Source organism: Strix aluco, chromosome 4 (genome assembly GCF_031877795.1).
Source record: "Strix aluco isolate bStrAlu1 chromosome 4, bStrAlu1.hap1, whole genome shotgun sequence".
NCBI classification, from domain to species: domain Eukaryota; kingdom Metazoa; phylum Chordata; class Aves; order Strigiformes; family Strigidae; genus Strix; species Strix aluco.
The window spans coordinates 30,139,109-30,161,994 of record NC_133934.1 but is presented as its reverse complement, the minus strand read 5'-3'; positions in this window follow the sequence as shown (position 1 = coordinate 30,161,994).

Genomic DNA, 22,886 nt, shown 5'->3' with positions numbered 1-22,886 from the left:
CATGGATCTCTCAGCTGGCAGGGCTTTCTTTGGTCAAAGGGCATCCAAACCCACTGACCTCCAGAACAGGTTGGAAACCCTATCTGTTTTCTCCAGCTCTTCGTGACGGGGAACAAGATACAGCCTGGAAGCCTGTGGGCTGAGGAGGCATTTCTGAGCTTCTGCTTTCCAGCAATTCACTTTCATTCAGGGGTTGTGGTAGTGATGAACGCTGCATTTTGCTTTCTCTTCTTGCTGTCTGTATTATGTTTTGTGCTATGCAAAGAAACAATGACCTGATTTTTCAGAGGCAGTGACCTCTCATGGCACTTGTGTTGCTCAGCACCATAGAAAATGTAGCCACTGAAGTCTGTGGTGAGTTTTACTTACAAAGGTTTTTTCAATATAAAAGTATAAATAATAACTACTTCTGAAGCCCTCTGGCATCCATGTGGCCATGAGCAGCTTCTTGCACCTGGAATATGTGAAAACCTGATTTCAAAATAAGTTACTACTTACACAGGCACTAGCTTGCTGGTAACAGACTGGCCAAAGGATTACTTCCTGTTCACACTTCAGCTAAAAATAAAAAATGTCTGGAACACTTTTTTTCTTCCACTTGTAGATTACTAAGCGGATCAGCTGAAGAATTATGCCTTTCTCTACAGCACCCACCTGAGCCCAGATGGAATATCTTTTAAGCCTAGAGAATGACACCAAAATTTTAAATAGCATATTATTCTTAAATTTGATTGTTGTAGGACATCTGAAGACCTGGTGTCACCTAACTTCATCACTCCCTCCTATTCTGGGACACCTCTTCCCAGGTGGGACAGACTCAGAGCCCTTGGCTGTTAAGCAGAGAGATAATCCATATAGAATTAGAGGAAGAGACAGTAAACTTCTGAGTGTGAAGTTTACTTATCCTTATCAAAAATGCCTTACATAAACCAGATCTATGCCCAGAGCTTGCGTCTCAATTCATAGTAAGCCCTTAAGAAAGGATATGTGCAACTAATGGAAAACAAATGTCTGTTTTGGCAGGGCCTGCAGCTAATGTCAGTTATTTTCCCCCCTTTACTATAGAAATAAAGAAATTGTCAAAATGAAACAGGCTGACTGAAATGTTCTGGTTTTCTCTTAACTGTTTGAGTGCTTCTCTGATACACAACATATGCGACAGGCCTTATCTTTGTGGTTCATGAAGAGAAAAAAACTGCTGAAGAAATCATGTTCTTTTCCATTAAAACATATTATGTCCTCAGGAAGGAAGTTCAGAGTTGAAAACACAGATATGCTTCATAGCTTGATAGCTCTCAGTAAGTACTGTTTTAATTAGAGTATGACTTCTAGACTTTGTTTTGCTGGAGTCTGGCCAAAAACAGAACAAGAGTACCAAGCAATCTTTAAACTGTTTTCTAAAGAAAACAAAAGCCTAGAGAGGGCAGAATTATTAGCTGTGGCCTAATACCTCAAAGCAAATTAATATAAAGTATAGTTATTGTTAATTTTTCAGCAAAAAGGAGTACTGTCAACACAAGTGTAGAAACCACCAGAAAACAATTCATCATCAGGATTATGGTCACTAAATCATATAAACCATACCAAATCACAAATACTGTTGTTAACCCAGAACACAACTGAGAGTCTGACTTTAACTCAGTAATGACATAAATTCAGGGTCGCTGAACAGCCTGTAGGACGTTGGCTCATACCATGGTTGAGAAATCAGTAATATGGAAATACCAGGGCTGGCAGAAGATTTTCTGAATTTTGCCTCCCTTGGCCTGAAGAGTCTGATTCCCCAAAGCCTTGTCTCACCTGGGACAGCAGATCCCAGAAGCTGTGAGGGTGTACAGGGGAAGAATCACTCCTCTTCCATGCTCTCTTTCCTTAGGGAACAGCTTGGAGCATGGTTAGAGGGAGACCAGACTGGCCTTGGTTTCATTGGGTGTGGCTGTTGTGTTCTTCAGCTCTTCAGCAAACACACAACTGAGGATGCTTACATAATCATAAAAACCCTCAGTGACACAGATGGATAGATACTGCTGAGTAACTCCATGTTCACGTATCTTTGTATCATGACAGTATCTTATCATGAAGTTGAAGACTGTTATAGCCTCTTAAGACAGAAAGCACTGTTTCATTTCCTAGAAACAATAAAGGTTACCTGAAGCCTCAGTGTGTCCCCCTGACCATGTAAGAACACAGGAGAGGCTACTCCAAAATTTGAAATGTGGATGCAGGGTCTTGACATTAGCAGGGTGTTACACCAGCAGAAGAAGCACAAAGAGAGAGAAAGGGAGCAACCACATTGCAGGCACAGAGGGTTTTCTGGGATAGGTGTTAGAAAACATGATTTGGGACTGTAAGAAAGTAAATAGTCATCTGTTGTTGGACTGCTCTTGTGTTCAAACCAGTAAGATTTGTAGGTTCTTTAAAAAGGGGATTTAGCCAGAGAGAGAAGTAAGGCAGGTAGGCGTTATAGCTTTCCACATTCAAGGAGCAAGGCAATCACTGACATGACCAGAAACCTAACTATTGAGGAACAGACTTTTCACGAAACTGAAGAAGCCAGAAGCTTCTGTGTGAATATGGAAGTTGTTAACATCAGTCTTCCTGGATTCCTCAGGCAACCATTCCTCTACCTTCAATACAAGGAGAAATCTGCAAAAACAGCTCACAGTCAGCAATGGTCAAATGAATCTTCTTGAGAACTTTCTGTTTGCCAAGACCCTGTTTTTTTTCTCTGATCTTCCCTCTGTGATTTAGTCCAAATGCCTTTGTGCATCAGAATTTCCTGACCCCACTGACTGAGGCTTTGTTTAGCCTTTACTGCAGTCTAACACCCTGGCCTTCAGGCTCAATGCTCAGCATCTCCTTGCTCTAGTCCTGAGGTCATGTCTCTCCTGGTTTCTCTGCTTCTGTCTTCATTACAAAATCAACCCCAGGCTGCCTGTCTGCTGGTCTTCTCTGCACATATGCCAGAGATGAGCTGCTGATGAGATGATGGAGCTAAGAGACATTAGATCCACAAAGAAAGTAAAGACCACAGTCAAAATTCACCACCTGGGTAATGAATTGGACCCACCAGAGAACTCTACAACAACAGGAATTTCACAAACTTTTTGTAACCTGTAGAGATCAGATTGTCTTAGTCCAAATAAAGAAAACATCTGCTAGTTTAAGGACACCTTTAAAGACACTTATTTCTCTCAGTTTGTTATCCAGCCCACATAAATTGCTGGGAAGATGAACAGAAAGGTGTTTCCATCTTGAAAATGTCAACTCTAAAAAACACTAAAGAAAAAAGAAGAATATTCCAGGGTAGAGGCTCCCTGAGTTTAGAATGAGTTTGGCTCAGTATAGCATGGGGTGGATCTTAAATATATGACTTCAACATAACTTGAAGATACTTTTTGTTTAGGAATTGTCCTTATGTCAGCTATTATCAACCATAGAGCATCAGTCCAACAAAGACTGATGCAGAGGGAAGAGGTTCAGTAAACAACCGCCTCAACATTTGGTAATTGCAAAGAACAAAGTCATCTTACAAACCATTAAAAATTGTTCCAAGAGCCTCTGGCCAACACTTGGCAAAGAACAAAGGTATCAGAGACCATCTAGGTCTGGCCACAGATGGTAGAAAAGAATGGTTTGGGTTGAAACGGACCTTAAAACATCATCTAGTTCCATCCCCCCTGCTATGGGCAGGGAGATCTTCCACTAGACCAGGTTGCTCAAAGCCCCATCCAACCTGGTCTTGAACACTTCCAGGGAGGGGGCAGCCACAACTTCTGTGGGCAACCTGTTCCAGTGCCTCACCACCCTCACAGTAAAGAATTTCTTCCTTATATCTAATATAAATCTCCTCTGTTTTAGTTTAAAACCATTACCCCTCACCCTATAAGTACAGTTCCTGATCAAGAGTCCCTCCCCATCTTTCCTGTAGCCCCCTTTAAGTACTGGAAGGCCGCTATAAGGTCTCCCTGGAGCCTTCTCTTCTCCAGGCTGAACAACCCTAACTCTCTCAACCTGTCCTCATACAGGAGGTGCTTCAGTCCCCTGATCATCTTTGTGGCCTCCTCTGGACCCACTCAAGCAGCTCCATGTCCTTCTTATGTTGGGGGCCCCAGAGCTGGACACAGTGCTGCAGGTGGGGTCTCACAAGAGTGGAGTAGAGGGGGAGAATCACCTCCCTCAACCTGCTGGTCACACTTCTTTTGATGCAGCCCAGGATACAGTTGACTTTCTGGGCTGCGAGCCCTCATTGTTGGCTCATAGTCAGGGAAGTAAGACAAGACACAGAAGTAAGCAAAGTCACTGTGAAGCAATCATATCCTGTACCACACACAGATGCTACCCTGGGTGCAGTGGTGGACCCACTTGTTTTTTTCATGCTGGATTTTAAAAGCAAGTAATGACAACTGGACCCAGAAGATAGGGAAAAGCCTATAGCATAGGGTCTGAGTCAATAGAAAAGACGGTGGTTGCAAGAGTTTTTAAGACACAGAGATCACTTTTGAATAGCTGACAGACCTCTCTAACCATCTTTGGTGGATCTAAATTCTAACTTGTTTCTTGCTTGAAAATAAAACAACATTCAGAGAAGCATAATCAGCAAGGAGGGAATTTCCACCAACTAAAGCAAAATAAGACTGCAGAACCAGCCAAATTTCTAGCTTTACAAATATGCAGAGCTTGGTAGTGCTCTGCCATGACAGAAAGTTCATTTGGGGTTTTTACAGGATCCTAGAAAACTACACACACTTAGTGAAAATGGGAGAGCATTTCTTGGTCACCTGAATGCAATGAAACTTTTCTGGAATTTTTAAAATCTCTCATGACCCCTCCTGTCTTGGTTTTCTTCTATCTCAAAACCTCTATTATTGGACAGGGATGCTACCACATATGGTTTGACGGCAGCATTGTAACACAAGAACACAAAAAAACCCCATGAAAGAATGGTGGACTGGTACAATAAAACCTAAGACCCCGTGGATAAATAATTATGCCACCCATGAGAAGCATCTGAGTACCAATTACCCTTGGCACAGCTTTCCTGGGGCAGTCTTATGTTCAGGACAGAGTCTCTTTCCTTGCTATGGTTCTTTGTCTTCAGGAGTACTAACTGCCTGGAAAAGCTATAGCATTCTGATTTTAGAGTCACATAAAGGCTTTGACATGGCCAGAAGCAGCCAGACAGTGCTGGTAAGAACTAAAGGTGGTTTTGGAGGAGGAAAGGAACTGATACACTTTTCAAAGGAGCACGTGGGTTTGAGAAGTGGTCCCTCCTTCCCTTCACACTATTTGTAGAACTAGCAATTGCTCCTGGCAGTTCGTCCTCCAGTGTTTTCTGGCAAGCATGGGCTACTTCAGAAAAAGTCCTCCAACACAGAAATTGGGAAATATATACTCTGACAGTAGTCAAAGTTCTTTTTCTTTTGAATTAATGCTGTACCTGTCCCAGGGTCTTTCATGCATCCTCCCTTGGTCTGTACCTATGTTTTGTATTTTAATAGGCTTGTACACTTAGTGATTAAGAAAACTCAGTTTCTTTTTGTTCTAATCATTTTGCCTTGGAAGTCTAACAATATGCCCATAATCCAAAGGGAAGTCATTGGAATTCAGATCTGAGTTGTAACCCTGCAATAGTGTTTCTCAGTGATTCAGCTCTCTAACTAGCATGTCTGCACAGCTGGCTTGCAATGGTGACACCAGGACCTCTTCTGGCTCAGCAAGGACCAAGATCTGATAACTTGAATGGTTTGATTTCCTGGGACCTGCTGGAGCTTCTTAGGAAACAGCAGGAGTTTGCTCTCTCCAGTCACCATCTTCCTGGCCTTCTATGAGTCTTCCTGATGTACCTGGCAAATCAATGCTTCTAGATGTTCTGCAGACTTCAACGGAGACAACTGCACTTGTGAGCAGTGTAACCCCACCATGAAGTAGGTACCAGCGGGAGCACAAAGCAAAACTGCACCCAGCCATGAGTGACTGCTGAGACATCCCCTCAGTAGCACTTCTGGCTACATCAGACTGCCTGTTCTGTTGACAATAGCTGAGTTTTTCAGTATCCACACAGCTTGCCTGATAACACTGCCCTCGGGCTGGTACCTCTCCTTCAACGTCCAAGTGCAAGCAAGCAGAGGCAGGACAGGGCTTTTGCTCAGAGAAGAAAAATGCTGGGAAGGAATAGGTTTTTAAATGGTCAAATGGTCCAACTAAGCAAGTTTTAGCAACTCTGCTCTTGTCAAAGATAAGACATGGGAACTTTTTTTATGGGGAAAAGCAGATGACTAAAAAATGTCATACCTCTTCATTCTTATAATCTGAAAAGTTTTATGGAAAAGGCAAAATCATTTCTTTCATGTTGCTGAAACCAAAAAGTCTTTGTTCCTTCACTCCCCTAACCAAAGACAGGAAAAACCATGTCAAAAGATCTTTCCACGTTGTCTTCTGTCTCCCGCATCTTCCCCTGCCTCTCTGTCTGTGGTCATGTGGAATCCTGCTAATCCAGCCTTTTGCATGGAGTTGAAGAGATTATTCATAACTGTGCACTTAGAGCAGCTCTCTAAGAATTTTTCCAGCAAACCGTTCCTATAGTCCTCTGAAAAAAGGTATGAAATAATCTCTTCATGTTAGTATTACACTATTTATGCTTCATTCCAGCTATCTCCTTGTTTCCTGTGGACAGCATGTTGATTTATTCATGCTGTCAGGCAACCTCCTCTGACTATGTTTCCAGTAAAAAACTGAAAGGGAGATTTAGCCGCCTACTACCCAGATGTGCAGTGACTCTGGCTCTGTGGCATCTGTGTAAACATCAGCAATAAACTTCTGACTTTAAGATTAAATATGGGGAGGTTTTCCTTTTACCCCATGTTCAGGCGCCTTGCATTGAAATATTTTAAAGACATCTTGGCATTTTTTGTTATGAAAGCATTTTACACACTATTCATCAAGAAAGTATGTCACCAGGAATCCAGCCACTACTGGGAGACATCAAACCATAGGACACCCCCTTAGAAGTCAAGGCTGTGACATTCCCACCAGGGAACATGCCAAGGAAGAGCACAGCTCTGAGCTGCTCAGGTATTAAATAGGGCTGCAGAGGCCTGGTTGAGCTGTGGAGGTGTCACCAGTATCACATAACTGAGGATGTTGTAAGAGAGGTTATCCTAGGGTATTTAAATATTGGCAAGTTATGCATGTTATTTAACAAATGGTAATCACTTATATGGAAGAAGAAAAACAAACAAACAAAAAAATCACCAACTTGTGCTTATCAACCTAGTGATTAATTCCCTGAAATCAGTGATCTGTTTTAGTATTTTATAGGAGTTTTAAAGCAATGCTTCTGTTTAGCAATATACTCCAGAAATGTCCTAGAGGAAGGGCACCAGTGGAGCGTAGCTGCCTTCAGTGGGAAGTGCATCGTCTGGAAAGATCCTTTTCATATGAGACAGGTTCAGTTCATTACCCTAATGACATTTTTTTGCTCTACGCACTCAGCTTGTACAAAACACATCAACGTACTTGGGTCCACAACTTGCTGAGGGGTAGAAGAAGGGCTGTCAGAACAAAAGTGATCAGAGCTTGTATGGAGCACCCAGCAGGGCTGCATGGGGGCAGAACAGCCTGGTTCATACTGACCCCACCATTTTTTTAATTGCAGCTTACTGCAGAGGCAGATTTTGACCTGCGGGACTCTGCCAGGGAAGGGCCCTCCATTATGTCCCATATCACTCACTTTTGGCTAGCTTTATGGTTGCTACAAAAAGGGGCTTTGACTGGGGGCTACACTGGTTTTCCTGATGCTTGAGTGCTTGATTTCTCAGACATGGCAGTATTTTAAATATATTTTAATATAAGAGCTGGAGCAGTTTCTCATTAAAACCCACCAAAATTGCTCCCCTTCAGTCATGGGTTTAATCCTTGAATTATTAATACCCACCAATGAAAGGCAGGAGATTGATGTTACTGCCCTGAATTGGTAATGTTGCTGGAAGAAGAAAGTGCTACATTAACAGACAACAGACAGATCAAGGGCTGTAGACTTAGCTTGTGTGGCTGGTTTTTCAGTTCTGTAACAGCTGATTTCAATCACTTCTAAACAAACTTCTGAAGTATTTTGTACAACCAGCTAATGTCTCTATAAATATCTTCTGTTTAACTATGGACAAATTATCTCCCAGCTTGAAAAGCTAACGAGGGTTTGTTGGGGGAGGGTGTTTCCTTCATCTGTCTATGACAAATAATTATCACTAAGAGACAAAATGTTGCTTTGGAGCTCACCCAGCTGAATTCCATCATGTGTAGCTATACAGTACAGAACCGCACTGTCCCATATAGCTTTGTAACTCTGGAAAACTCTAGCAGCTTTACAATTAAATTGCCTGTCTTGCCAGGGGTTACTTTCTGAGTCAAACCTCAAAACCTAAGAGCCCCAAACCTCAAGTTAAAAAGAAGGGAGTCTTTTGACCCTATATCACTTTAGAGTGGAGTCCAAAATCCCATGCAATGCGTGGTCTCCTTGGGCCAGAGCACGTCCTTGGCCAGCAGACTGTCCCACAGAAGGAGCTGCTCTCCATCTGCATCCCATTGAATCCCATTAGGAATTATGTAGGATAATGCACTTCTCAGATACTCTCAGCTCTGTGGAGCATCTCAGAGAGCACGGGCTCCTGAGAGCACTGGGCACACTTAGCTGTCCTCTGCCTGTCCACGTGCCCATCCCACATGTCAACCCAGCACCAGGCAAGCTGTGGGCAGCAGTTTTCCCTCAAAGCACATGGCAGGTAAGGCAAGGAAGACAGGGAGCCAAGACTTAGCATCAGCTGGACAAGGCTCAGAGCCCAGTATGGTGGCAAATAACCATGGTCAGGGGTCTGGCTCCTTTCACAGACCGAAACCTGCTGCTTGTACCATTCCCACAGGAAGATTCCCACTGGGAAAGGGAAGATGATGTAACACAGGCAACATCCTCCTGTGACGCCTTTACATTTATCCTTGTCCCCCTCTCTCCCCTGCTGTGACATCAGACAAAACAACATAGGTTGGACTTTCTGACTCAAACACACATTTCCTGACATGTTTTGTTGTAAGCAGGACCGATAAAACTATTTTGTAAAAGCTGGTTTGGCTGTGAGTATCATTACATGTTCTATTTGAGTGAAAGCCATGTCTTCCTTCTAAGAACTTCTGGTAAACAAAAGCCTCCATACAAATCCTGATGGGAACTACTGTAAGGACACTGGGGCATTGCACATACCAGCCAAGGCAGAGGAAGCCCACACAGCTGCAGCTCTGAACAAATGACCCAAATCACGGCTTTCATTTCCACTGGGAACTGCGTCTGTGCCGCAGAAAGTGGCTCCTGACAAAGGAATTCATCATTTAAAAAACACTATTGGGGCTAAAGTATGAGATAAAATGAAAACATTTATATTTCTGTCTTTCCTAAAGTCAAAATACATGGTGTTTTGAAAGTGCCATATCGAAATATAAAGGACTTGTTGAAATCTCAATTTATGCTACAGTTAAACCCAACTTTGCAACATCTGTCTGTCAATGACCATATCATTATGAGCAGATACTATCTTCAAAGAATTAGACAATGTAGGGGGAGGAGATATTTCTTTTTCTCTTTCTCCTGTGTGTATGTATATGTACAACTAGAGCACCCTGGCATAATAAACATATATATGTCTACAGACATCCATTACACACGGTGCTATGGCATCGATTCATAACTTGATCACCATGCAATTCCCCTTGATTATACTGACAGTCCTAATAAGTTCCAAAGAGTTTGGCCTTCATTATATCCTGCAGCTGAAAAAGCTTGGCAAGAAATAACTCAGAAGAAAGCTTCGATTTTCCCCTGCATATACCTTACTTTTAAAAAAAAAAAAAAAGGATAAAAAAAGAAAATTTTGGCATAGTATCCAGGTATAAAAAAAAACATAGCATAGCAGCAGTGAAACCAACATCTTGCTGTTATGTGCTGGCAATCAGAGAGAGGTAGCAAAAATACAGTCAGCATATGTATCACCTTCTGTTTTCCTCCTTTTAAAGACATGTAAGTAAGATAATCCTGCTAGTAAGACAATAAAGAAAAAGCATACCTGAATCTCCTTCTTTTCAAGCAGGAAATTGTTGTACACTTGGAAGCTGCTCTGCACCACCTCTAACTAGAATTTTGCTAAAATTGTTATAATCACAGAGTTATCTGAGGAATGCAGTGACTGTCAAGCTGCAAGGACCACATCTGGGTCTAAATAAAGAGTCCAAAAAACACATACCTTGATGCTCTGTGTCCAGAAGGAGACCTTATTAAAAGGCACAGTTAGACAGTTCACCTATTAGGTCACCACCAGGCTGTGATTTGTAGCATAGCACTCAAGCAGTATTTACATCACCACAAATAATCAGACACACTGGTAAAGACTGCCAGGATCATCTGCAAGAAAACTGATTTTGGATGTTGATATTCTGACTCAGGTTTGGTACGATGGGAAAGGAGAAGACTATTTACACAAGAAGGAAGAAAACTACCCAGACAGGATCTCAAAATCACTTCCAAATGAGACAAAGAAATGATTGCTATTGCTGTCAAGGGGCAAACTCACTCACAACTTCATTCATGTGGCCGCACTCTCTTCTGCAGGATCAGGGTTTCCCATGAGAAGTAACTGGGTAAGAGAATGGCTAAATCCAGTCCAGGAGGCTGTTGATTTTATCAGTTTGATCTTGTGAATTATTATGCCTCCCTCCTTCTCTGATGAACGTGCTCGCTCCAAATGATGCAGATCTGTTTTTTTCAATGTAATCTGATTTATTATTATTACTGTACGTTCCGCTATGCTGCCATCAGACAAGGCATTCAGTTTCTAAAACAGCCAATTCCTCAAGTGTACACAGAACTTCAATACTCATCATTAATACCAGTGCACAAGCAAAATGATTTATTCTTCATGGAAAGGCTATTTAAAGATTGACTTGATGATTTTCTGTATGAACATACCTACTACATGCCCTTTTCTTTCCGAAAGGAAAGGCTCAAGTCAGTGGGGTCCTCTGTGTAGCCAGGTGCATATGCAAGTGGAATAATCTCCTGTGCATCCATTTTTATGGATATCTTACCCAGCCAACTTCTTGCAAATGAAACCCTTGACATATTGAGTGCCACTCTTTCAACATTCCTGGAAAATGACTTTTCTTTCGTTAAACAAGGCTTTTTGCACTCCATGAGCCTGCATGATACAAAATTCAGTGTACAGTTGTAAAAATGTCTTCTGCTGTCTGTACTGCCCTGGCCTCTCAAGTGACAGGAAGGCACCAGAAGCCAGGCTGCAAATCAGTCCCTGGTGAGACGCTTCAAATGTTGACCAAATTCATGCATAACTCAGCACTACAATTTTAATAATAATTTCTTAGAAAAGAGTTTGCATTTTATTCCAATCCAGTGCAATGGTTGCCATTAACCCCCCTAAAAGTTTATGCAATAAAAGAGCAATATGATTGCCTCTGAGTCTTTTTTCCTCTCTGAGTCTTTTTTCCTGTCCAGAGTGAAAAGTAGCCTTGCTAAAAGGCCATCCAGAGAGGTGAAAGAAAAACCTAACAAATTCTGGTGTTTTTCAGTCAGCTATTACTATCACTTTGTCTGTTTAAAACAGCAACAACAAAAAAAAAAAGCAGAAAATCCTGTTTCTGAGAGTCACTGTGACACCTATAAAACTGAACAGTCTGAAAGATTAAAATGAAAGCCTAAAAAAAGATGCTGTATAAATGGTCCATCCAAAAAGACTTTAAAGGTGGTTTCATAAAATGTCAACACATCCACATTTTTTAAAAATGATGAGAAGTCTAAGTATCTAAAAGAATTTGATTTATACTGCGTGGGTGTTCTTATGCCAAAACTGGATATTACTCATAAAAACAAGAATAAAAGACACTTCCGTACTTTTAAAGCAAGATAACGTTTTATCTATAGTCATCCATCCTTCTAAAAGCAAGTTATACTGTAACATATTGCACTGAGAGACACCAAACCTGGAAAACATATCAAATGTCTACAACATATTAAAAAAACTCAGAGATAATGCTCTGCAGAGAGCAGGGAAAAATAATGACTTCAAACAAAATACCTGTCCCATGCAGTTAATGACATTTGTCTGTGTGCTGGCTTTATACAAAGTAAAAAGCACTAACAGAAAGAATAAAACCAAAAAAAAATAATCCTCCTCCCTATTTCTCAATAAAACACACCCTGAATCAAAATTGCAGATCTGAACATTCTGAAAGAGTGTCCAGGAAAAAAAAATCCCAGTCTATTCTACACAGATGAAGTTGATCTTCACCCCTCCTCACTCAGTGCAAGTCACCAGAAAAAACAACAAACCAAAATTAAATTGTTATCAGTATCCACCCAAACACTCTATGGTGATCAAAGATGACCACACAGGAGATGGTGCAACTCCACATCTTGGTCCTGTAACAGTTCTCCATGGGAGATGTTCTCCTGCATCCTGTGCCAGACGGACCTCAAATACCAACAAATCCCAATAGCCCAAATTGATGTGTTCTGCACAACGGTAATGAACAGGCGCATGTTAATTGGACAAGAAATAAAAAAAGATTGGTCTGCTGGAGCCCAGGTTGGTTTTGAAAGAATCAGACAAGACAACTTTTCTCTAGGACCTGACATTTCCTTTGAAGTCACTAGGAAACAGCAGAGAGGGGATCTCAAAGACCCATGTCAATAGTCACCCTTTGGACAAACACAATGTTTGAAGGAATCACAGCCCACGAGCTGAGATCTCTCCTCTAGAAAAATTGCAACAGGCAGTTGCAAATAATGTGGGGTTTTTAGGCAAAATCACTCATCATCAACCCTAAAATCACAAAGGCATTACAGCAAGTACTAAATTGTGGCTTCAGCATGGGATAGCTGATCTTTACTGAAAGGCAAAAAGTTTAAGGAAACCAGGTGGACCATACTATACACACTGTTGCCAGTGCTGGCTGTCTTCTAACAGGTAAGATTCTCAGTCACACAACAGTTTAACAGAAACTGTAAGCACTGCACTCTAATTTAGACAGAAAAACCCACAATCCAAAGCTGCTTGAAGTCTCTCCAGCTTCAGACAAACTTAACATCTTTGTTAGAAGGTGAAGGAAGGAAGGCTGAACAGCCCAAAGCCTCCTGGATGGGCACAAGATTTTACCATTCCTCCAGCTTGACCCAGTCTTGTAGATTTCTTTGCCCTTTCTCCTTGCTTTGGGCAGAATGCCTTCTCCTTTGCAGCACCTCACCGTCTGGTTCAGCCCAAAGGTACATCCCTGCTTTATCAGTTCAGCACCTCTTCTCACATTTCACTTGAAAATGCACATGCCAGATAAGGAGAAATTTCTTCCAGATGTCAGGAACTGAACATGAACACATCCTTGTACAGAGAGAGGTGATATTATGTGATGGGAACACTATGGGATAAATAGAAATAGAAAAAAGTCTTCCTTTAGAGGTCAGTGTTTAACTCTCTGTCAAGACATTTAAAGTATTTAATGTTTCCGTAGTATTCCCTACCCTAACTATCCCATCCAGAATTTGTCTAAATAAAGGAAGTCTTGGGAATATTTCAGAAATATGGTCTATGTATTGAAGAATGACAAACTGCAAAGATGATAAAAACAAATCTCCCTTAAATCCAGCTTGTTCCTAGAGCTTGTCCTGTCCAGCTCAAAGGGAACATCTTCCCCCCAGCAGCTTCCCCTGAGGGACCTGAGTGCACCTCACCTCGAGAGACATCAACTCAGCATTCCCACCTATGGGTAGAGGAGCAAAGAGGCATCCTTCGTGTTGTGGCTACAAACTCCAAGTTACCCATGTGGGGCATTTTCTAGACTCAAGGCATATTTACTCGGCTCTTCACCACTACAACTTTCCTCATACAATGAGAACAAAACAAATGCACCCCTTGTTCCAAAATCCAAGTGTGGTAAATACATGTGATTGAATGATTGCTGCCATAGTAGTGGTTTATGACTTACTACATTTAGCCTGGTTCTTTGTAGCTGCATGAATATATATTCTGCTTCATATGAGAGTAAGTCTGGTTTTGATTAGGCTTGTAGAGAGCTGTCAGAAAGTCAGACTCGAGCAAATAAGCCCCTGTTGGTTCACTTGGAAAAGCCCATAAAATGTCTGCTGTTCATTTAAATTAGGCTCAGAAAGAAACACAAACCTGAAAGCTGCCAGTGTTTATATATATGATTAAGAATTTTCTTTCTTGGGCGGGCAGAGGAGGCTGGGAGAGGAGTTATTCTGGGAATGAGCCTAGTCAGAGAGCAGTCTTGGGCCCAGACCCTCATTCCTGCACACAAAGCAAAGGAAAAACAGGCTTATGCAGGCACACTGAGCTATAGTATAGCCAGAATAAATCCCTCCTTTGAACCAAAACCCAGCAGTGGAGGAGCAGCACAACTACCCTGCAGTCATTTCTGAAACCATTAGGTTGTGGCAGTGGCTAAAGCAAGTTCTGGGAATATTTTCCTATATGTGGCTTGCTTAATTGCAGTTTTTCTACACATCTCTGAGTCTTAATTGAGGAAATGTGCCTGGTCTGTACCCCAGATGGCAAGGCAAGATGGCTCATGTCACCTGAGTTCCTCCAGGGCTAGCTCAGGTCTTCCCATGGGACTGCCATCCCCAGAGCGTGGTCCCTGTCCTACACACAGATGCCCCTATGTGCAGTAGCATTTCACCCTGCTTGGAATGGATATGCCAACCAGCCCCTTCAGCTTGTACTGTGATTTTGTTTCGTTAAGTACTCACTGGTTTATATATCCATGCTTTAGCTGTCAGGGAGTGAGGTCTGCACCCTCAGAATGGATGATGACATTGATCTGTCATCTTCAACTCTCACTCTGTGCTGTCTGAAACTCTATTTACAGTTGGTTTTACTTAGGAGGCATTGCCTGAAGCCCTGCCTCTGCTGTTTCTGAGACAGGCGGGCTGGCTGCTCCCTGCCCCTCTCCCTTTCATGCACACACATGTGCATCCTCAGCTCTCCCACACCACTGGCTCACACATTCTCCATATGACGATAATAGTCTCAAAACTTCCCTTCTTTGCCTGCCTCTGCCTCATCTGTGTCCCACAGGCTCCAGTGCGTCCCCTCCCCATGTGGGATCCACAGCTGTCCTCCAGAGCCTTCCTTGAGGTGCCTGCCTGCGTGCCTCCCCCACCCCATCTCTAAGGTTTTGGGGGCACATCTCCTACTGCCAGGCTGCTGTAAATCCAACAGCACCTCCCAAAGCCTCCAGCTGGGTGTTTTTTCCTGGGGGATTCACCTGCCCCCTGCATGCTCGTACACACATGGGTCTTGTCTGTTGCTCCTGCTCAGCACTTTCTCAACAGGCTTTTGGCCTCCCAAGCTGGGACAGAGGAGAGGCACAGCCTCTGAGGTCCCTGGGACAAACCCCAGGGGGCAGAGCCTCCCCTAGGACCTCCGCCAGCTTCCTGCCCCCAGCTGTCCAGGGGTCAAGTGCATCCTGTCCCAGTGCTGCTGGCACATAAGCGTCCTGGGCTTAAGGCTGCCACTTCAGGGAGCAGAAAGGACAAACTTTCTCAGGATTTTGGCATCATGACTGCTAATTATTTAACAGGCTGAGAAATAAGTAGATCTAAACACAACTTGGAAGTCCTGCATGCCTGTGTCTTTGACCACTCCGAATCAGCATTTAAGCCCCCAGCGGGGAAATTTGTACCTTGGACCCCAGAGGGAGAGAATTTCTCTTTCCTTTCTCTATTTCTGCCTGGCCATCCACCCAAATGCTTACAGAGATGTAGCTGCTGTATCTAAGCAACCAGAACAAAGTCCATTGATGTCCAGTGCAGGGTCCTGGAGATAGCTGGGGAGCCTCTCAGTATTTAAATTTTCTATTACTTATTCTTATCATTGCTAGCAGAAAGGTGGGAAAGCACAGGCCTTCTCAGTAGGGCAAGCAACAGGTGCTGCTCTCATTTTGATCAGAACCTGTCCTTCCTGGCTTTCCAGGATCAGGCTGCATTTCGCTGAACACACATGTGCTAACTGTAGGAAACAGTTAATAGGCACAAAATATTATCTGTATCTTATCTAGTCCTGGAATTTTATTAATTGTTCCCAAAGTCTGAGGCTTTTCAGACTATCGTTTAATTAGAAGGAACAGTTGCCAAAAGCAATTTCTCTTAGGCAACTTTCACCTTTTGCTGAAGTCTTCATTTATCTGATATTATTACAAGGCCAAGTTAAAAAAAAAAATTATAAGAATAGCCCGTCTATTCAGGTTCTGAGAAGTCTCCTAGACAGCAGCTGGGGGGGAAAGAGCTTGACTTGTGGAAAACCTCCTGTCCTTGGCTCAGCCAAACCTCCCAAGCAGCTTTGTTACCTGCGAGCACTCTGTGCTTCAAGGAGATAATGAGGAGGCTACCTTTAAGCCTGTTCAAAAAATACAGGAAAAGTGCACAATTACCTTCAGGAACACTTAAAGGCACATTTACGTTTCAGGTGTGATTTAGGGAGGCTCTCTGTGTAGAGGCAATCGGCCTTTTGATCTTAGTCCCTCTAATCCTCCCTCCCTGCCTTTGTTGCTCATAGGAATTTGTACACGTAAACGGAGCTCAATGTCCAAGTGGAGAGCAGTGACAAGTGACGTTTCTCAGGGGTCAGTACTGGGACCAGGGCTGCTTAACATCTCTGTTGGTGACATGGACAGTGGGATCGAGTGCACCCTCAGTCAGTTTGCTGACGACACCAAGCTGCGTGGTGAGGTTGACACGCTGGAGGGAAGGGCTGTCATCCAGAGGGACCTGGACAGGCTGAAGAGGTGGGCCTGTGTGAACCTCATGATGTTCAACAAGGCCAAGTGCAAGGTCCTGCCCATGGGTCAGGGCAATCCCAAGCACAAATACAGGCTGGGTGATGAGTGGATCGAGAGCAGCCCTCAGCAAAAGGACTTGGGCGTATTAGTGGATGGAAAACTGACTATGAGCCAGCAAAGTGCACTCTCAGCCCAGAAAGCCAACTGTACCCTGGGCTACATCAAAAGAAGTGTGACCAGCAGGTTGAGGGAGGTGATTCTCCCCCTCTACTCCACTCTTGTGAGACCCCACCTGCAGCACTGTGTCCAGCTCTGGGGCCTCCAACATAAGAAGGACATGGAGCTGCTTGAGTGAGTCCAGAGGAGGCCACAAAGATGATCAGGGGACTGAAGCACCTCCTGTGTGAGGACAGGTTGAGAGAGTTGGGGTTGTTCAGCCTGGAGAAGAGAAGGCTCCAGGGAGACCTTATAGCGGCCTTCCAGTACTTAAAGGGGGCTACAGGAAAGATGGGGAGGGACTCTTGATCAGCGACTGTACTTATAGGGTGAGGGGTAATGGTTTTAAACTAAAACAGAGGAGATTTATATTAGATATAAGGAAGAAATTCTTTACTGTGAGGGTGGTGAGGCACTGGAACAGGTTGCCCACAGAAGTTGTGGCTGCCCCCTCCCTGGAAGTGTTCAAGGCCAGGTTGGACGGGGCTTTGAGCAGCCTGGTCTAGTGGAAGGTGTCCCTGCCCATAGCAGAGGGGTTGGAACTAGATGATCTTTAACATCCCTTCCAAACAAAACCATTCTAGCATTCTATGATTCTATGATGTAAACACTCATCCAGCTGCCTGGGTTGTTTTTATTTATACTAGATGATGGAGCTGTTCGAACTGCACAATAACGATTGATGCCATACAGTGGGAAGGTACATGGGTCTCATGAGACCAGGGGGGCATGTTGCACCAGGTAGTGATAACAATAAGGATGCATCCACTGTGCAGACACATCACCTGTGAAGTCTGGCCCTGCTGCACACACTGAGGTAAGAAACTGTCTGTGCCCCAAAGATTTTAGTCTGCAAGGGGCAAGGAGCTGTACAGTAGACAAAATGTGGAGGAAGAACCATGGGGGCAATAACCATATCTTGTGGGTGCACAGAGACTTAGATGCATTAAAAATATATTTCAGTGACAGAGGCAGCCCCATACATGCTACCTGCTTTTACTGGTTGCATAGTTCAGACATAAAGCAATGGCACCAAATTATCTGTAGTCGGGTGAAAGCCCTATCCAACCAAGGGAACAGATTTCAAAGCTCTGGATAGCCCAGGACTTACTGAGAAACAGCACAAATCCAGACGCATCACAGAAAATACTTAGGGGTATTTTTTCTGTGACAAATGACATACATGTATTGTGGAGATGGCTATGACGGCCCTGGGCAAATTTAAGAGACTGACATATATGACTGGGAAAAAAGCATTTCTCAAGAAATGAGAGCCATGTCATTGTTCAATCAAAGGGTAAGGAGTTAGACAACTTATAAAATATTTCAATTTTCTTTTAAGCTCTTGATGCAAACCATCAGGTACACAAATTACATTATTTTCATGAGGAATTTCTAGTATTTCATTCTGTTAATACTGACAGAGACCTTCTGTCCATTGAATTGTACCCTATATTTCCATTAGTTTATAGTGACACTCCTAGCATTTATTTCTTCTCATGGCAAAGTGGATATAAATAGAGACAAGTAAGATATTTTCCTTTGTAACATCAAGCTCCAGGCAGTTTATTTTATAGCTACTGAAGCTCTGTAAGATTGGTTGTTAAACTCCACTCGGGCAACTCAACACAAGGCATCACCCTGCAGTAGTTTTTAGTAATAGAGGAACACACCATGATGCATTACAGCATCCACAGACACTACTGTTACAATATGCATGCAGATAGATGTCTAAAGTTCAGAATTTCTAAAATAACTGTGCCACCCTTATGAAAGGCATTTATAGATGGAAAATCTAGAGCCCACAAAAAAGTGTGTGGATGAACTGATGTTCTAGAGGAAAAAGACTCATCAGTTTGAAACAACTGAGGATAATAAAGCTTATTAATTGATCACAGATATTGAACCACTTCTCACAAAGATGCTACAATGGTACAATGAAACTGATAAGCTCTTGTCAGGCTTTATTCTGAATACTGCACACCATTTCTTGTCTTCGGTGCTCAAGAAAGATGGATTGAAACAGAAATATACCCAGGGCCACCCAAACAGGATAATCAAGGAACTGAAGAGCCTCTTTCTTCAGAGGAGATGGAAAGATTTGGCTTTTTTAGCCTAGAGAAACAGTAAAAACTAAGAGAAGAGATGATTGCTCTCATCATTAGGGTAAATACCAAAGGAGGGAACAAGGACTTCTGAAGATAAAGAATGATACTGGCAGAAGAACAAAGAGATATAGCCTGAAAGTGAATAAATTTGGGCTGCAAATCAGAAGAAAATTTCCAAGCATCAGAGAAATTAAATTCTGGAACAATGCTGCAATAAAAGATAGACCGTGGTGCAAAACAAACCTGTTTTTTTAAAACAGCAATTAATAAGATTAAGAACATGATTACCCAAAGCAGTTGCTGTGACGGCAGGACTCCTTCCAGCTCTACCATGATGGTTCAGGAGATGTGATTGACCCTGTCTTTGATCAGAAGAATCAACAGAAGGTGCAGTTAAAGGCAGGGAGTATATTTCTGATTCATAGATTTTGCAGAATTTGTTAGGAAAACACCTCTTTCCGTCACAGACAAAGGGAATAGTGGAGCAACTTGCCAGCCAGCCATCGCAACTGAACAGTCACTCAAGATATAGAAATTTTGCAAGCTGATATTGTCTTGAACTATATAAGAACTAGAAATAATTAAACATGGACAAATGTTAAAAAGTAGCTAATTTTCAATGGGATTTTCAGTTTAGGGTTTGTTGGGGTTTTTATTAAAGTAAAAGTTTTTTGGGAAGATCAGTCAGAATACAACCAGGTAAATACCATCCCCTTAGAGATCCACATTAATTTTGAAAAACTGACCTCAAAAAAGCTATATCCAAGACAGTTTCTCCAATAATGGATTGATAGTGATGTTCATATCATCACCCATATGTCAGGATTTTTCACATCCTTATCAGGCACCAACCTTTAACAGATCAATTGGCAAGCTAATTCTTCATTTAACATCTGTTGATACTGCTTAGATCTGTAACATTTGTTTGCAAACCTCACTTTGGAAATCAGCTTTTAAAACTGCAGTTGAAGCTAAAAGCTGCTTTTTCAGTGCATAAGGCAATAGTGCCATCTCGTGGGAAAGACTGCTTCGTGCCTTACCGTGGGCAAAGGAGCTTGGAGCCCTTACTCACACAAATATCTCCTCAAGAAAAATAGATGTAGGTTTGGCTTGGTTTTTTAAGTCGGGTCCCTCGGGTTAGCACATAAACTTTCATCTAAAATGCCCACTGGACTTTTCTGGGCACTGTGGTAAGGTTTTGTAAGTTTTTGCTCTGCTCCGAGGTGGTCTCCTACAAGCCACAGTCCCAGCACCCTGTTTGGGTCCAGCCCAGGAGAGCCCAGGTCCTGTGTCCTGCCAAGAGGGGCCCATGGGCAGGAGGGAGAGCACCCACCCCAGCACATGCTCTGAGTCCTCGGGTCTGACACACATGCGCTACACATGCACACTTGCCAGTCACACCTCAACCCTGCTTCTCCTATCTACATTTTTGGTCCATTTTGTCTGATCTTGTGCCTCTTTACCTTTTTAATGGCTTCTTCCTTCAGCCTCTGCAGAGCCGAAACCCAAACAGCACTTCACACACCAGAGTGCTCTGGAAACGTTTTTTACACCTAAAATGTTGTCCATCTTACAGAGGGGAAAAAAACAAGGATTCATCTGTTTCTTCCATGAGCAGTGGAAGAAGCGTGCCAGGAACAAGACCCTTTCTTCCAGCGAGCTCCATATGCACAGCTCCTTGGTGAAGAAGGGAACTGATTAACCCAAATCAGCTTGCTTTTATACAAAGCAGGAGTTAAACAGAAACCGGCTGCCTGCTCCAGACACCAGCCTTTTCGTCCTACCACCACGCTGGTCTGCCATGACTTCTCAAAGGCTTTAAGGGCTCTCCTGCCAAAATTGCAGCAGGCTATAATCCCATCTGGGGTCCAGTCAACCTACTCCTTTGTAAGCAAATAAAGGTAAATCCCAGTACAGTTTTTTTTTTCCTAGCTCACTGATAAAGGTGGTAAGTTCTGGAGCCATCAGATAGATATTAACCAGAAGTCAGAATTAAACTTGCTGTGAATACACAATCCTATTTTCTTTTGCAGCCTGCACTCAGTGGTTCAAGACCCACTCAAGAATGAATCTCAGGCTGGTACTGCCGTGATGTTGTTGGTTCAGCATTACCAATGAAGCCAAGCATCAAGAAAAACAGTAAAACACTAACTCCATTTATCATTTGTGTGCTCTTGCCAGTATTACAAAATTTGTATTTATATTTTGTAATACCAGTATTACGAAACGAGAAGAAACTGTCACACCTATCTATTTCATCTTCCCTGTATGAGGCTCTAGACTCTTTCCCCAGACATGTAGTGTAAGACAAACACATCCTCCCAAGCTTAAAATTCCTGTGATGGACAATCTATCACAACTCTCAACAAATTGTACCAGTATAACTTACAGCAGTATCAACAAAAAAGACCACAAGCTTACGGAGAACAGATGTCACCTTGAGGTTTGGCACCAGATGTCCATTTGCAATAACAACAATTGAGATCTGGTTTAATTTGGTTTAAGCTAAATTCAGAGCAGGTTGGGTGCTGTTGGTGTAAGATACAAAGAGCTTAGACTTGGTATTTTATTAATTCTCTAACAAAATAACCAATTTACAATGCAGTTTTGCAGTACTAGTTTAAAACATGCTGTTTATTCAGACTAATTGAAATGGACGTGTAGATTGCAGTTAGTCATTCCTGAAATTCCAGTCTGGGTGAGAAAAACATATGGCACTAACTGGTATTAATCAACTGAAAATGGTTACATTCAAAATCTCATATGCATTTCATTGATTTAATAGCTGAAGAATTTGAAGACAGTACTTCATTTAAACCACAAGCTCTTCAGGTTGAGCAATATACCATACACTGACTGGAAATTAAAATACTAATAGTATTTCTGTATTAAAGGACTGGCACAGCTCTATTTGTGTCTGGTTTTAGTAGGTAAGTTCCTGCCCAAATTACAGCAGCATGTAGAAATAATCGAGTTTCCTTTTCTGAGCAAAGGTGTGATGTTCAGGAAAATGTTGAAGGGAGCGACAGTGTGCCTTGGGGAGGCCTGTGTGCTGAACCAGCTAATATTTCACATACCCTCAGGTAAGCAACTCACCTCAGCCTGAATAGTAATCATTTGCTTACTTGTGGCATGTAAAGTGCTTTTAAAGAATAAAACATTCAATTTCTGATCAACACGAAGCCATAAAGCATGCATAAAGGTTTGGAAAAGGAAGTCTGTCTACACAACATGCACTAAATGCTGTATTACAACATGAACAAGTTACCCTGAAAGCAGTGATAAAGCTTAGCACTGGGAAACAGAAAAAAAATTATAAAATAGCTATTCAGATTTTCTGAATTTTACATTTGCGTCACAAGAGATTCTGATAAATCTTTGTTGTCAGCTATTTAACATAACTGCATATTCCAATATTCTTAAAAAATTAGTATAGTCGTTTTATACAATAAATTTTGTGTGCTTTTTCTAAAATGCAACATTTTGCCTTATTTTTTCATTAACGAGGTACCTGAGAATGACGCTACCAGAAAATAGACAAAACTTTAAAAATACTGGTCACTTTTTTAAAACTCTATTTTTTGTTAACTAAAATGAGTCAGCCATAAAAAGTGCAAACTGCATAAAACTTCAGAGGGCAAAATGGTTTCTGTTAATAGATGATGATGCTTCCAAATAATAAATGTTTGTCTTGTCCGTGCTGTTTTGGGGGAA